This window comes from Mycteria americana, chromosome 4 (genome assembly GCF_035582795.1).
Source record: "Mycteria americana isolate JAX WOST 10 ecotype Jacksonville Zoo and Gardens chromosome 4, USCA_MyAme_1.0, whole genome shotgun sequence".
Taxonomy (NCBI): domain Eukaryota; kingdom Metazoa; phylum Chordata; class Aves; order Ciconiiformes; family Ciconiidae; genus Mycteria; species Mycteria americana.
Window position 1 is genome coordinate 44,419,961 of NC_134368.1, and position 14,826 is coordinate 44,434,786.

At 39.6% G+C, this 14,826-nt stretch overlaps 1 long non-coding RNA gene across 1 annotated transcript in view; it reads left to right on the forward strand.

Annotated features, from left to right (window-relative positions):
- Window positions 1-13,951, forward strand: part of LOC142408664 (uncharacterized) — a 61,163-nt gene extending 47,212 nt beyond the window's left edge. The window contains exons 2-4 of the long non-coding RNA XR_012775370.1: window positions 10,737-10,818; window positions 11,707-11,884; window positions 13,864-13,951. This is a non-coding gene — a long non-coding RNA (uncharacterized LOC142408664). The remainder of the gene's footprint in view (window positions 1-10,736; window positions 10,819-11,706; window positions 11,885-13,863) is intronic.
- Window positions 13,952-14,826: the final 875 nt, after the last annotated feature.

Below are 14,826 nucleotides of genomic sequence, written 5' to 3' on the forward strand. Positions count from 1 at the left end.
TCTTCTGACCACAATTTGTGCCGAGTCCTTTTGGTATACAATTCAGGCAGCAGATGGTCCAGGTGTGGTCAGAGAGTGCCTGATTGTCCCAGCTCCAAGCTAATACTCATCTTGGTTTTGGCTGTTCCTCTAACATATGAGGACTAAGAATGAAATTTTGAGCTATGTGAGGGCTATAAATGAGTAACATTGCTATTGGGGTGCCTGCCTTAGCCTATGATGGTGACAGAAACATAGCAGAACAGGTAAAATGGCTTTGAAAGTCATTTGGGAAGAAGACACTGAGCAGAAAATATGGTGGGGGCAGTTAAAATTCACTTCATGCTTACATGGTAACTGAAAAAGACCTACAAAGTAGGTGTAGGGCAGCACATTGGAAAAAATGCATTAATTTTTGTCTTGCTGAACCAGCACTACAGTCCTCATTTTATGTAACAATACTTCTGAATATTTTTAGATACTGCCTGGTGAATCCTGTAAATTGTTAATTCTGGCAAAGAAGGATTTGAGGACATCACAAATGTTAATAATCCCATGAGTAAACCATTAGAAAAATGATGTTGATCTTATTTAACAATTTACAGTTGATCTTTACCTACCAGCATAATGGATTTGATCTTCCTAAGGCTTGCATTAGGCACCATGGCTCCTTATGACTCCTCCTGATGTGTATAATAAGAAAAAATAACTGAAGATGTTAAGAATTCTATGAAACAAGCTGCTGATTGAAAATCAGGTTTGCTGAAGTCCTCCTGTCATAGAGGATCCATTAACTTTCCTCTAAGTCAGATTTTAAAATTGCTGACTCTTCTGCTGATTTTTTCAGGCTAACATCTGTTCTCTTGATTCTGGCTTCTGAATAGGTGTTTCTCCTCAGCACATTCACATTTCTAAACTGCTCAGCAGCGAGTCACTTCTGTTTCCTTGTAAGGAAGGCTACAGACAGGAGGTAGAGATGGCAATCCTGTTTCATAGTACAGCTGAAGCCAGGTCGTTAAGAAAAAAAGGCAGTATCTGAGCAGTCTTTTCTCTTTCAATAATGATGCTGATGGGCACCTTTATTGTATCAGAACTTCAGAAGAAAAAATAAGTTTAAACAAACACCGCTGAAGGTAGTCTATAGCCAGGGGTGTACTTTGCACCCAGCTTGCCTGACGCCGTTGAAGTGACCCGTGTCTGCCTGGCACAGCTCTTAACTTGCCTTGGTGGGAGGAATACCTGTGTTTGATAACGCTTCTGCTTGTAAGTGCAGTAAGTGCTCTGAACGCTAACGTAGCATGGACTGGTGTTGGTGTGAGCTTCTCTCGCTCTCCTCCTCTCTCTTGTTAGGAGAGCATTTTTTCAAAAATTGGAAGCAAGCGTTACTTGCCTTCAGCCAGGCATTTGCACCGCTATGGCTCTCCTTTTGGGTTGGTGTGTTGGGGCGTCTTTAGCTGGTGCAAAAAAGCTCTGTGAGTGGCATATATACAGCTCAAAAGTGTAAAGCAGTCTGAGTCAAGGTGATGCAGCTGTGTTTTGGCAGAGGTGGGCCTTGAATTTGTTAGGCAGCTAACCAGCAGGAGGGGAGGTGGTGGGGAGCCAACAGCAAGGATTGCAGGGGAAGGGTTACAGAACAGACCCTTGTATGCCCTCAGCCTAGTCTGGATGTGGGATGCTCCAACAGCAATCCAGTATGTCTAATGCTGTTTGAGAAGTAGCGTATAGTCTATTAATGTAATGGTTTAGCCCCAGCCGGCAGCTAAGCACCACGTAGCCGCTCGCTCACTCCCCCCCGATGGGATGGGGGAGAGAATCGGAAGAGCAAAAGTAAGAAAATTCGAGGGTTGAGATAAAAACAGTTTAATAGGTAAAGCAAAAGCTGCGCATGCAAGCGAAGCAAAGCAAGGAATTCATTCACTACTTCCCATGGGCAGGCAGGTGTTCAGCCATCTCCAGGAAAGCAGGGCTCCCTCACAACTAACGGTTACTTGGGAAGACAAACGCCATCACTCCAAGTGTCGCCCCCTTCCTTCTTCTTCCCCAGCTTTATATACTGAGCATGACGTCGTGTGGTATGGAATAGCCCTTTGGTCAGTTTGGACCAACTATCCTGTCTGTGTTCCTCCCAGCTTCTTCTGCACCTGGCAGAGCACGGGAAGCTGAAAAGTCCTTGACTAGTGCAGCAACAACTAAAACATCTCTGTATTATCAACACTGTTTTCAGCACAAATCCAAAACATAGCCCCATACCAGCCACTATAAAGAAAATTAACTCTATCTCAGCTGAAACCAGGACAATTAATCAGATCACTGAGAGTAAATTATGTTATTAGACAAGGTTTAACCATGAAAGAATGGGTTTATTTTATCCTGTTCATGTAAGGATGAAAACATTTCTGTGATGAAAATGGGTATGGAAGGAGAGCGCACACAATCACATTTCAGAATATATTTTTCCAACATATTTGTTTTCTTTAGTTTGTTTTTAGTTGTTCTTTGTTTGCTTCAGTGTTTTCCTCTTCAGGAGGATGACAGCCTAAATGCACTGTTGTACCCCAAGGCTGACATTGCCTGTGAAATTCTCCTCATCCTCCCTGCTTCTGTTGCCAAAACACTTTCTGCTGATCCTCCTCTCCCTTTGCCTGGCAGGGTGTGAGAAACAGAAAAAATAGCTTTGTGAATCCTGCTGTTTCTTGGTCAGTCAGAGCTTCCTTTCCAGCCCTGTAAATGATTTTTTTTTTTTCCCCCAGCAATGATTAGGCAATGGGAAATCACAGGGCAATAGACGTTTACTGTTCAGTTGTTAGTTCCTCCCCTTGTCCTGAAATCTTAATTACCTCGTCTGTTGTGTCTCAATTAGCATGCATCTTTCAGCTTGCCTGGCTCCTTCTGTCACAACTCTCTGAAGATACAATGGTAAAACTTCATAATCACCTTATTTGACTCACTTATTCTTCTATAAGCTTCTTAAAAAGACAAATACGCTACCACAGAAAATTAAACAGGGAAAGACGATGTTGAGACCCATGTACAATTAACTTCACTGGTGTCCTTTCTGAGGACCCTGTCATGGTAACAAATGCCCATTACTGGAAATCTAGCAATGCTCTGTGTGCCTTGTGCAGATCGCTCGGACCCAGGATCCTCTTACTCTCAGGGGATGGATTGAGATTTAAGAGCCCTGAAACTCTCATTCCCTTGAAGGAGATGAGACCAGTTCCAGTTAAAGCAAGTTGCTCAGTGCCTTTTCCAGCCGAGGGCAGCCACCATCCCCAGCACACTAGTTAGCTACTGACCGCTAGCAGTTGGCAGTGTTGATAGCTCGTGCTTTCTGACACAGGATGGCTCAGCTGCTGCGCTGTGAGCTTCATGCAGATCTCCCCTATCATCCCAAAATTTTTCAGCTGCTACCAATTATTCCAGGAGTGCAGTGCAAACCCAGCCCCCCATCAGCATTGTTTCATGAAGTGTGGAAAGAGCATGGCACGTAGTGAAATTAAATTTCTTTCATGAAGGACTGTCCTTCTCATCTTCCTTACCTACTGACTGATGCTGTAGGTAGTGTCAGGGTCTGTGCTGCTGACAAACTCGCTATGAGAGCTCCTTACAGGGCCTAATGCACAGCGACTGACTTAGAAATACAGTTTTGAAATCATAGCTACGTAATGTCAATTATTCTATCTAGACACATCTGGAAACAGCTGAGTAGGGTTTAGAATAGTAGAAGAATTGAGGGAATCTGTGAATTTTCCTCTAAATTTCATAATTACTTATTGATACCTGGCTTATTCTACAATGGGAGGATTCTTACAGTTTGGGGGGAAAAGGCCTGGAGAAATTATGATTTGATCTTCAGTAGGAGACTCTTGGTTGTGCAGGTACTGATACCTTGATCATTTAAAAGCAACACTTAACATGCTACAATTCAGGGGAATTTGACATGTTGTCAGACCTTAGGAAAATATAACACTTTAATATGCCTAAACATTTTTCATGAAACAGAGCTTTCCTGGTAAAAGAATTTCCTTTTAGGTTTTACCAGGTACAATAGTTAGGAAAGTAACATGTTTAATGTAGCTGCCCTAGAGTTTTACTTCCTTTTTTTTAAAAAAAAAGAATTATTTTCAACTCATGCCAACCTAGTTCTGATGAATATGGATTAGCTTAAATTTGTTCAGCTGCAGGAAGAATACAATTTTACTGGCTTTGGAGCAGAACTGTTTGGAAAAATAAACACCTGAATGGCATGTACTTGCAGAGTAGCAGCTTCCAAACCAGTGTAGCTATGCAGCTGTGTAGAAACACATGCTGTATTGTGTGCAGTTCAGCAGATTGCTAAAAATGCAGGGTTTGGATTTGCTGTTAATGCTGTTAATCTCTGTTAATAATGCTGTGAAAATCTGCCTAAATTTTTATAGTGTTATAGACTGTATATGAAGTTAAACTGCTCTTATAATAATTTCCACTTTGTGATGATCTGGACAGTGCTTTAGAAGAAAATTATCCAAAATGATCTGTCAGCCTGTTTATTAGATAATTACACACATTTTCCTAGTTAATGTGCAGTAGTGCATTGGAGTTTTTCTGGCAATGCTTGTGCATTCAAAAAGTGTAAATGGAAGCTGCTGAATCCTTAAAGGAAGAAGTACAGTATGTGACAAGTATTGTCGCAGTCCTCCCACAGCTATGTAATTATGAACACTGTGTATTGGAAAGGAGGATAAAGCTACTTCACTATACTGTTAACATCCCACTTCTTTTTAGTATAGGAAAAGAGAAAAGTGTAGGCAACTGAACCAAATGTTTTATTATTTAACTTTAGGGGAAATGACACTAGAGGCTTGTAGTTAAACTCCCATGACTGAGTCCTTGGCTACAGCTATAGGTTGTACTTCCAGTATTTCCAGTACTGAAAAGAAGGGAAGGGAAAGAAAGGAAGACAATTGCTCTTAGGGGGCTGGCAGATATTATTATTTTTTCTTCCCAAATTTGGGGTACGTCCAACTGTTATTTCTTTAGTTGTATAGGTAAAATTGGAAGGGAAGGAAGTGAAAAATCCAGCAGAGCAAATGATATTTTCCTTGGGGGTAAGGTAAAGCTTCCATGACATTTGGGGGAAAAAATGCCAGAATCAGATCGTCAACCAGCACGCAAGCGGAGCCAAACCCACTGTGCCGACTGACCTCCTCTCTTTGCTGTGTTTTTCTTATGCTTCTGCACTGTCTGGTTAGGCTGGGGAGAAAAATCCAGGGGGCCTAAATACTGTCTTATATTCATAAGCATTTCAAATGGTGTGTGTGTAGATGAAGAAATAACGATACATTTCAGCATCCACTGCATATATGCTCACTTTCCATATAGGGATATGTCACTTGAAACCTTGCCTGATAAGCTAAGCCAGAGTTCTAGGTTTTAATGTCCTAAAATTTTGAAGTGAGAGCAGTTCAACGCATGGATCTAATTGAAAATTTAAAATCCTGTGCTCTTTTTTTCACTGTTCTCATTTATGGTTCCCAAGCAAATAATTCTGGAAATCTTATAAGAACCATGTTATCATGACAGAAGAACCTTGATGTGAAGTTAATTTGATGGTATAGTAGTGAATTTTGTTTCCAAGATTTCAGAACTGAAATGCATGAAATGTCGTTCCCAAATCTCATTTTCACACCTAATTAGGTGTCCTGATTTTCAAAGTTGCTCTGCTTCTAGCGCCTGCCTTCGAATCTTGGCAGTGGCATCTATAACCTGAACCACTCTTCTTTTTGAAACTTGGCTACCGACGATTAATTACTTGTTTAAAACAAAACAAAACATGACCAACCAAAAAACTTAAAGCTGCAAATAACTGCAGTTTTGAGTCTGTAGCTAGCAGGTTTTGAAGCAAATAGTAATTTTTAGTTACGACTATTATTAATTATATAATTAATTATAATTATATATAATGTAATTATATAATTATCATTATTAATTATATAATTAATTATCATTATTAAATATAATTATCATTATTAATTACTTTAAATAGCAAATAGTAATTTTGAAAGCAAAAGCTTTTGTTTTCTATCACAAGTATGAAGTTTGAGCTGAACTTTTATAAGATAGAAATATCTTACAAGTACGATGAGATGCCGTTGAGTTGAGAATCTAACAATAAATAATCTTAAGTAGCTAAAATGTTAAGTGGAGCTGCTACAGATATAGTAGGTAGAATTCTGATTAGCCTCGCTAGTCAGGCGTTTGAAGAAAGAGAAGTCAATAAATACAGAACCAAGTGGGTATAGGGGGATACTTTAGCTATGCATAAGCTGCATGTAAAACTGTATTGAGTAATGAGGTATAAATCCTAACGGGCAAATAGATACAGTGGCTGCCCTTGCAGTGTTTTAATTTGGAGGTTGTCAGTTTGAGGAATTTTCTGCATGTGGAGTGGAAGAACTATAAAATAATGGGAGCTTTCAAACTGGTAGAAAGTTTTGCAAGAGAACATAATCAAGAGAATTGAGATCCTCTGTCACAAGTTTATTAAATCAACAGATACTCTTTTTATCTGGGCCTAAACAAAATACAAAGCTCAAAGCTATTTGCTTCAAGTAAGCACTTACAGAACTGTACATATCACTTCTTCGGAGATTAATTTAGACACTCAATTTCATAGAATTCTTTCAGTTTTGGTTTACATATATAGCATATACATCTACAACACCTGAATAAATAGCTTATATGAATTTCTCATTTTTATATTACACATTGTCTGCCCCATACCTTAGGTTGGACACTTCTTTCTTTGGTGTTGGGCACTCTTGGGCATTCAAGGCTCCTGCTAAAAATTGTTAATACATAAAATCTTCAATATGTAGTTCTGATCATGGTTTAAATGTATACATAAGCCTTTATGGGCTTTTGCTCCTCGTCTTGTTCCTCTGAAATGTTGGTTTGCATCAAATTTATCCAGGGTTCAATACAGAAATACTGTCAGTCCCCAGCACAGACTAGCCGTGCAGCTGCACCTATTCTGTGTCCTCATTGTTTGGTGTTACTAGGAATATGGAGAAGAGAACCTGCCTCTGAAGAGGTGATGCTGAGAGGCCCTGACTTTCTCTTGGCAAGGGGAATATGAGTTAAGGGCACATTTTTCTCCTTGAAACTTCCAGAGAACAAGCAGGAGAGTAGTTGCTTTTTAAAAAAAAAATATTTTAAGCGCTGTGATTGAGACTAGACAGCAAAGTAGTTATGTTATAACTTCATAAAATCCAGCTCTATGCAAACATTGAAGAAGGGGGTGCCACATAGGAAGAAGTGAGTGAAAACTGCTCTAAGTACTTCAGTCTGATACATTACTGAGGGCAACATTGTTTTAGAAGAAGGTTTGTGCCAGAAACTGTCTGCATTGGAATTATAAATAATTTTTTTATTTGTTTTGTCACTTGCCTACTTCTAACTTGATTAATACTGAAATTCCTCATTTCTTGCTGCAGTTTTGGAATCTGTGGCAGGTGAGTTTAGGTCCATTTTTATTTACCACAACACTTTTGAAATAAGCAGAAATTAATGTCTGAATAATTACTGATGCAACTCCAAACTGATTTTAAGATTACTATAAAATATTCAGGGAGGGAGGGAGGGAGGATGTAGTCAGCCAGGTAAATTCAGACAAATTCTACAGTAGAGATATGATGGTTTCTGCTGGCTTGTGACTCTTACTGTCTACCATTGAGTGAAATGTACCTGCCTAGCTCAAAACAGAATTTGTTGTTTCACTTTCAAACAAGATCTCGTTTCTCTCCCTGTATGCTCTTAGAGGGAAATCATGTTTACAGTTTGCAAGATCACCTTAATTTCCATGACAACTACTTTGGAAGTCAAATGTACAGGGTTAGTAATTCTTACAATGTCAAGCAAAAGAAAAGCAGAGAAAAAAAAATTGTTTATGAAAGATGAGTGGCTTTAAAGATTTTCATAAACAACTGCTTGTTTTTGACCATGACTGTGAAAGCATGTCAGACCAATTGTGTATCTAAGACAGTTTCCTGATTCTGAGAATGGCCAATAGTAGGTGCTTGGAAAAGAGTGTAAAAGTAGGCCAAGAATATAGCAGGTTTTATCTTGGCAAATTCTTTATGGATTTTTTCCATATATTTTTTCTGCTGTTTTTTACAAATTCAACTCACTTAAGAAAAAAAAGAATGAAAAAACCCATATATGTGTATTTAGGTAGTTTGTGCATCCAGTTCTCTGTAGAAACCTGCAATATTTCTTTAGATGCATTGGGAGGTTTTGGTGAAGTTAGGTCTGTCAGGGGTCAGGGAAAGATAAAGGTGGGAGTGGGGGTCAGAGGAAGCTTTGGGAGGCTGGCATGGAGGACTATGAAGAGACTTGTAGGAGTTCTGAGGGTCTGCGGGAAGAACACAAGTGAAGCTCAGAAGTGATGCGAGTACTGGCCCGTGGGTCATGGTGGACTGCCACAGGTTGCTGGTGAAGGGGGATTCTCGGTAAGGAAGGTGAGCTGGGAGTGCTCAGAGGACCTTCAAAGACTGAGGAGAGGTTTCCTTCTCTTGCTCTCAGGCCAGCCTGTTCCTCTCCCAGTCCCCTGTGATAAAAGGCCATTATACCTGCACTTGCAGCAACCTTCTCCATTGCCATAGGAGGATGCTCACATCTCCCTGCAGCAGCCCTCGGGTGGCTGCTTGGGAAGGGAACAGCCTTCCATAAAGGAGGGGGTCCCGGGCAGATGCTCTCCTGATGCTGCCGGGATTGGGCTGGGGTAGCGGCTCTTGCTGCTGTGGGAGGCTGTTTCCCAAAACAGTAGCTAACTCTGGGTACAACTTCGTGACACTCGTCCAGAGACTGCAGAAGGATGGAGGCCGGTTTGGCTGTACAGATGTGTGTGGTACTCTTAACAGCCAATCCCTCTTTCCTTTGGTATAGGTGAGCAGCTAGTCATCTGTCATTGGCTTGCTTTTGCTCAGGGTGGCATAAGTTTTCTCTGGAAACATAGATCTCTATTGCTTGATCTGATCTGTATTAGTGAGCAGTAATAGCAGAGTAAATTTGACTGCCTTAACAAGTCTTTATCTACTGCAGGGCAAAAAAAAAAAAAGAATTGTAAACTGCTGCAGATTTTGGTTGTGAGCATATTGTCCAGAATAAGGCAGTAGTAAAAACAGGTTAAAATGCGTTGCTATATATAGTTTTTTACATAGTTTTCTGTTGCTGTGTGTTAGTCAGTGCATATTCGTTTAATATTATGCAGATTCAGACACTGATAGATTTTAAACAAAGTATATGATGTCCCCAAGATCTAACTATCTGAGTAAGAAGTAAAAATATTGGCTTTTATTAGCAGAATGGGTTTACTGTTAAGGATGAAAGGGTCCCTATCTGTTTGCTGCATTATTTAGCTGAGACAAAAGTGGGAATGAGTATAAAAACACCCTATCTGCCATGTTGCATGGCAGGCACAGTCTGTGATGCTCATAATAGGTAGCAAGCTTTTTTTTGCAATATAGATCAAGTGCGACCGATAACCTCACAGTTCCTGTGCTGTTACACTGCATTGGAAAGCTGTGAAAGCCAGGTATCACTAACAAAAAGCATGTATTCATTAAGAGAAAATTACAAATCTTTTGGCATAATCTTTGCTTACGTTGTAGTGGTAGCCAGTGGCTGTACTTGTGTAAATGTAGTGATTTATTGGTACTGCGGTAACATGTAGGAGCTCTAGCAGGGGCCATGCAAAAACAAGAAGGAGGTTTACTTGTACAGCATCTCCAAAATATATGGAAAATACTGAATGTGTGTGAAAATCAGTCCTCTTTGTCCTGTTAGTTGCCCTGTATGGACTGAAGTGACCAATTTAAGGCAAGATTAAGTCCTGCTTACCTAATTATTTGGCATTAACTAACTTGCACATTTCATTGGTTACTTAATGGTCTATAAAATGATAACATTGACATTTTCTATAGATGTTACATGATGCATTTTGTACTTCTACATTGGTTTATTATCAATGTTTACAGCTTCTGAAATGCTGCGGTTCTACTCTGTTACTGTCTGTAAGAGCTACATGGGTACATAATAAAGTCCGTAACTACAAGTGTCATTGGGCTTAGGCTTATGAATGTTGTGCACAGCTTTCTTGTTGTTAGATGCTTGCACTGCAGTTGAGCTGATTCTGGTCCATTAAGCCTCGTTAGCCCATACACTGCTGCTGTGTACACTTGTGTATAAATTCCCCAGGAGCTGAGGGGGAAGATGGTGTTAATGGTGCAACCTCAAGTGGTTTTGTAGAAGTGGAAGATTCACCTTTGCAGGAGAAGTCCTCTACGGGCCAGGTATAGCCAGCTGACTATGCCACAGAAGAAAACAAACTAACCTAAAGGAAGGTGGGAAGTAAAGCTCTCATTTCTTGGTTAGGAGAGGTGATTATAACTGCTTACTAGCAATGGTAATGACTAATGTAATGAGGCTAGGGGAATGAAGAGGGGAAAGGAAACAACAAATTTTACAAGGAACCATGCATATAATTTGTAATGTTGAAAAGCAGTTTGCATTTTTTCTTTGTGTGTGTGGGAGGAGGGTGCCAAAATCCATCATAAAGGTAGCTCCCAAATACTTTTTCTCTTTGGAAAGTTTGGAAAGAAGTACTTCCAGTATCTATAGAGTCCTGTGACAGAGTGTATTTGAAATGTGTCATCTACCCCAGGATAACTAAAAATATCGTGCAACTAGAATTTGTTTTCACTCTTTTGATATTACAGGCACCTTTTATGACCTGACCCTGTGCCAGAAGTGAGAGTTTAGAGCATTAAGCATCTGACCTAAAGCCCACTGAAGTTAGAGGTAAACTCCCTGCTCTTCTGGCCTTGACCACAGAAGACCTTGTGATCAAGTCCTTGTGTCCTTTGAACTGATTCAGATCTATTATATACTTCTCAGAATTTTCTTTAATTTTCACTGAATTCTGTTTCCTGATGTTGACCTTCATTTGCTCTGTTTGTTCAAAATGTAATTTAGTGTGTTTAAGCAATAACAACTGAGGCCCTGGGCAATTTCTGGGGATTAATGACTGATTGAGAGGGTTGATGGCCTGAGGCAAGACTCAGGGCCATTAACTTCATCCAAAGAAAATTTCTCGGGAAATGTTTTAGACTGAAGTTGTTGTTGCTTGGTACTCTGCAGCTGCACATGAATTGAGGGAGGGTCACTCTGTGGGAAAAGCAATTACCTATAAAGTCTGAACTGGTTTATTAAAAGGTACTATGACAATTTTGTTTTATAGAAGCTCTAAAAGGCCTGAACTAAAATGGGGATGAGGCAGGAAAATGGAAAGATTTGTTCTGCAGCATGCTGTGCAAAAACAAGGTAGCAGACAGTTTCTCTCAAGAAGCTTTTATTATCTTTAAAAAAAAAAAAAGTATTGTAGAGCTTCATAAAGCAGGTGATTCCAGTTTCTGTTATAGTTTTGAATATTGCACTATTCAAAAGTATTCCAAAATGGATCTCTAAATCAGAATTGCCTTCTGGAAGTATTTGATACCCATAACCTCTTAAAATTACATTCCTAAATCCTTAAATATTAGCAGAGAGATATTCAAATGCATGGGAATTAGAGACATTGCTTATATGTGTATGTAGATCTCCTAATCAAGGTAAGCCTGTATCACAGGCACTGAATTTATTCCCATACAACTGCTTGAAGTAGGGTTGTGTCCCTACCCCAGTTTACAGGTGGGAGTCAGATTGTTCGAATGATCTGCCAAAGGTGAAACAAGTTACCTGAAGAGCATGCAGAATATTTATCCTTGGAGCTTTCTGAAGCTTGGCTGGATGAGGCCCTAAGCAACCTGCTCTAACTTCAGAAGTGGCCCTGCTTTGAGCAGGGGCTTGGACTAGATGATTTCCAAAGGTATCTTCCAACCTGCATTATTCCGTGATTCTTTGCTTCTATGTATATGTGGCAAAGGCAGGAGTTGAGATTTAATCTCGCTGCTCCAACAGGCCCTTGAACAAAATAAATGCTATATTAATAGCATAATAATCTCCTTTAAATCTGTGACTTCCAGTGGGATATGGGCTTCTAAAGTCTTTAGCAGATTTTGAAATCCTTCCCTTAGGTTCTTTGCTTCTTATTTAAGCTAAGGAGATGCATGCAAAACTCAAATTAGTGGTTATGCTTATGTTTTTGTTTTTGCTGGTTTTCATAGTTAGTGTTGGCATTTTACTTTATTTTGGAAATTTGTCTTCACTGGGGGTTCTCTTTTGGGTCAAATTCCTGTATTTCATAGTTGGTCATGGGAACAAATGTTTAACGGCTTCTGTCAAGTGAAGTGCTCAAAAGTGCATTTGAAAATATTTCTGTGTGCAGGCAGTGAGTTTGTAGTGTAGCTTACCTCCTCACAAAGACTGCTATTTCAGGTGTGCTGCCACAAGCTGGCCTCTTCTTGTAGAGCATGTACTCTTCACACTCCAGCCCCACAGAACCGCTTTTCTATTCTTACGTTTCCTAGTATCATTTGTCTTGTGTAATTTAATACACTAGGTTTTCTGTCTGTGATGCCTGTTACTTTTGACCTGGGATAGGTGTTACAGCTAAGAAATATTTTCAAAAGATGGACACAAGGATTTAATTAAAACTTGAACTGAGCATGCATACATTTTGATTTGATTTTCATTTTGGGCCTTCCCTCTACTTCTCTTTCTGACTTGATTTGAAAAAGGACATAATGATACATTAAGAATAGATATCTCGCATGAAAGAGCCATGAATATCTATACCAGCTGAGGGATTTTATGCCTAGGTTTTTAACTGGTGTTGCATCCACAAAACTTGGGTGAATACAGATCTCTAACCTGTTTGCTGCTCGTCCAAATCAAAGCTGCAGCTGACAGCTTTTGGCAGGTGTTCAAGAACCATCAAAGTGCCAGTTATTGTGCATCTTTTCCCCCTTGTTAAGTTAACTCACACTTCGGGAAATGGAGGAATGTGTTACACCAATATTTTGAGTTTTCTGCTCTTTGAATTTGCAGCATTTCTGAAAGCTCGTCTTTTCAGACTTTGAGAGGCAGCATCAGCATTTTTGGTGATGCTTTTCTTTACTTATTGAATAAGGAAAGACAATTTATTGAACATGAAGCTATGGAAGGCTTTTCCATCTGACAGCACAGACTTCATTCAAAGAATTATGGATACTTTTTTCTGTATTATTTTGAGAGTCTTAAAACTCCTTAATGATGTATGTGAACAGCAGACAACACAGAGCTGCTCCGTATCATCTGAATATTTTTTAGAGCTAAATCACTGCAATGAATTAAAAAAGTGGACACAAAAATCTCTGAGAAGTAATTCAAAGCTGCTGGATTAATCTTTATTTTTGACCCAAAGAATGCTTTGAGGTGCCTGTTTAAGTAGGGGAGCTCTTACTAGTTTCTCAGTGTAAGACTTCTTCAATATTTAGGAGATCAGTCTACTTCTGAATGATTATGCAGCAGAGGATGAGTGACATTCAGTGATTGTTGTCTCTTGTGTTCCTTGTTGGATTCAGCTGTAGTAATGTCTGTCACATCAAGTGGCAAGATAATTTTCCATATGGGACCTACTGAAAAGCAGACAAATTACATATATATGTGGATTAGAACATTGTTTTGTGTCTGTTTCTCTCCAAACATCACCTGCACGTATTTTGGTGTCAGCATGGAACACAAAGGAAGTTGATAATATTTAGCTAAATTTTGCCATAATCAACAAATGGAGACTTGAGAGCCCTCCTGCCTTTCTCTCTGATACACCTGATGATTCTGCTTTACACTCTTACATTTTCTCCTAAATTTTATGGAGTCTTATTTTATTTTCTTACCACCTTGGTAACTGCAGGTTTAATTCTACAGGTCCTTCTGTGAGCACATGAGGTGTGGAAGCCTTGACCCTGCTGGGATGTAGAATGGTATCTATGTTTTGCAGAGATCACGCTTGGTTTTACTGTGCAGATGTTGAATGAAGATATATCCATTTCTCTTGGGAGATACCACTTTCTAATTTCACTGCTTCTCTGACTACTCTCATGAGGAACTAAGCCTATGTTGTCATTGTATCTCCATAACAGCACAGAACTTAATGAGTTTGACTATATTGCTTGAAGAGGAAGTTTCTTTTTCTGATTTCATTTATTCCAGGTGATGGCAGTAAAGGACCTTTGCTCTTTGAGCACATGCTATGAAGTACAGAAAGCTTTCAGACTCCTACCCCACCTCCAAGGACTCCCTTCTTCCATTCCTGTTCCTTGCAGTTCATTATGACATCCATCATGAGATGGAAAAATAGTATGGCTTGGATTGTAGGCTGTTCTCTGCCCCTCCCCCCCCCCCCCCCCCCAATAAATAATAAATACAGTATATATTTTTCACTTACCTTTCTCTGTATGGGCCTCTCATACTGTATATGCTAGTATAACCTTTCAATATATTCCATATAGTGCAAGTTGTAGTGTTTGTTTTTGGTCTTAAGATATTTAAAACTTCCCCTGGAAGTTTAGCATAGATTGTATGTTAAGGGACAGAGAGTGTCCCAATAAAGCTGTTTATCTGGGATTTATCACTCGGGCAGATGGTAACTAGCAACATTATGTCAAAAACATTTTCAAAATGAAAAGCCTTGCAGTGAGCCTGGAGTGTACCTGCTGGAACTGGAACAAATCAGCCATTCACAACTATGTTTTATTGATGGTCTAAAGGAAAGGAGGCGGGGGGGGAGGGGGGAAGCCCAGACCAGAAAACACAAATTAATTCAGTGTGGCCTTGAAACTTCCTTTCTTAAGCTTATATTTAACAAGCATAGGGCAGGATAGAAAAGTG